A 2,267-nucleotide genomic window follows, 5' to 3' on the forward strand; every position below is an offset into this window, starting at 1 on the left:
CCTATCCCTGCACGAAATTTCACCCCACAAAGCCCCCTGTCTAGCTGTGGCTCACAAATCCCAGGCTTGGAATTCCTGCAAATTTGCACTTCCAGTATGAAAAGGAAGTGAAATCCTCATTTGTCAGTCCACAGAAAATGTTGAATGAGTGCCCATTGTACTGTAAAAATATGAACTATGTTTGACTTTATCTTCTGTTTTACCAGATTCATTCATTCCTACAACAGTCCAACAGACGCATGCTAGGTGCCAATCCAAATCGGGCACTTTGCTCCAGTATAAGGCAGACAGGTGAATCAACAGTTGCTGGTACCTGCAAAAACAGAAGTTGCTGCAAAGTAGAGAAATAATGCCCAGGATCAGATAAAGAGTGGTTTCATGTGGAAGGTGGCAGCAGCATCCAGTTTTGAGAAGGAATAGGAAGATACCAGACAGAAAAGGCAGGAAGAGGGAATTCTAAGTGGAAAGAATGGTAAGTTCAAAGACACAAACTAAGAAAGATCTTTCCCTGGACAAATGTTTGTTGACGCATCTGCCAAGTCCAAGGCATACCTCCAGAACTGTAAGATGATAAATGTGTGTTGTTTCAAGCCACTAAGTTTGTGCTTCCATCTAAAACCTTGTTACCGCCCATGCAAATATAGGAATTTGCACTTAGAAGCTACTGGACCTGAAAGGTACAGTGAAGCAGAAGGAAAAAAAACAAGGCTTTGGAATCAGGGGACTAGGTTTGAAAGTCCTGGATCTGCCTCATACCAGTCTTAGGCAAGCCACCTTACCTCTCTGAACCTCAGTTTTCTCATCTGTAAAACTGGCATAATAATACTAACCTCAGGGGCCTACTGTGAATTAAGCTCTGTGATTTCTATAAAGAAATATACAGATAACTGATACTTGTTTTACCATTTCTTTGGCTTTCTCGCCTCAAAATGTTGCAAACTTGACTTTTCTAGAATAAGCCAAAGTACGTGATCTATTTAACAATGAAGTTTTTTTCTTTCTTGATAACACATCAGAGTGTTGTATTTATGAGGGAAGGAAAACTGTTTTGTTCACTTCTATAGTGCTTAGAATGCCTAGTGCATAGCAGCTACTTGATAAATAACTGTTGATGAAATACATTACCAAAATTAGATAAAAACAAACAAGGGAAATGTCAGAAAGAGTTCTATACAAGACATCAAAATGGGAAACGAGAGATGCCTTTTAAACTACAAGGAAATATTCCTGTGACCTAAAACTGGCCCTCCCACTCCAACTCCTCCAGTTGGACAGGAAAGCCCTACAACAAATTACCTTTCAGCCCTACCCTGAGGAAGCCATGACCAAGGAACACCACTGTTGGGCAATTCCAGTCCTCGAACTTCTCTATGAAAATCCATCTCTGTTTGTTAGAAAAATTTTACTACCTGTAAGCCTAGAAGGATTAGCCAATTTCTCTAAGACTTCTTTCCCAAATGAAGTTTCCCGAGAGTCTAGACTCTTTCCTCTTAATGAGGCTTAAAATGTTTTGTTAGAAAAATTTTACTACCTGTAAGCCTAGAAGGATTAGCCAATTTCTCTAAGACTTCCTTCCCAAATGAAGTTTCCCGAGAGTCTAGACTCTTTCCTCTTAATGAGGCTTAAAATGTTTTCTATTTTAACAGCTGTTTGTCTCCAAGTGTGCAGGGCGACACCTGGGCAGGATGCTAAGCCTGGATGTGGCTGACTCACTGTAGGATTGAAGCCACTCCCTGTACCACTCAGTGTTGCCTCCACCCGAGGACAAGTGGCTGATTTCAGGGTACACATTCAAATGGAAGGCCCTTGGAAAGTCATCTAGACAGTCACAATAGAACTGTAAGAAAAGCAAACCCATGCTCCATCCCTTCTTCCTCTCCAGAGAAGACTTCAGGGAAATAAGACCCTGCAGTTAGCACAGTCCCTGGCCCAGTAAATGTTTGTTGAATGAATTAATGAATGAAAGCCTGAACAAACACCCTCACACCAAGATTTTCCAGGTGCCTGTCCTTTCCCATCAGAATCTGGTGCCCAGTTGCCAACCAGTCAACACCATCTACTCAGTGCCATTTATTCCCTGCAAGCTTCTTGCTTTGCAACTATCTCTAATGTGGGTTGCCCTGACCGGCATCTTCTGGAGCCTGCTGTGAACCAAATTTCTCTTAGAAATCAATCAAGGCTTCCCACCCTACCCAACTCTATTTCCTCTGAAAGGCAACAAACTATATGTAACTAGCTTGAGGCAAGATGTGTTAGTGCTCCAAAGG

The sequence above is a fragment of the Galeopterus variegatus genome, unplaced genomic scaffold (genome assembly GCF_000696425.1).
Source record: "Galeopterus variegatus unplaced genomic scaffold, G_variegatus-3.0.2 Scaffold2782, whole genome shotgun sequence".
NCBI lineage: Eukaryota > Metazoa > Chordata > Mammalia > Dermoptera > Cynocephalidae > Galeopterus > Galeopterus variegatus.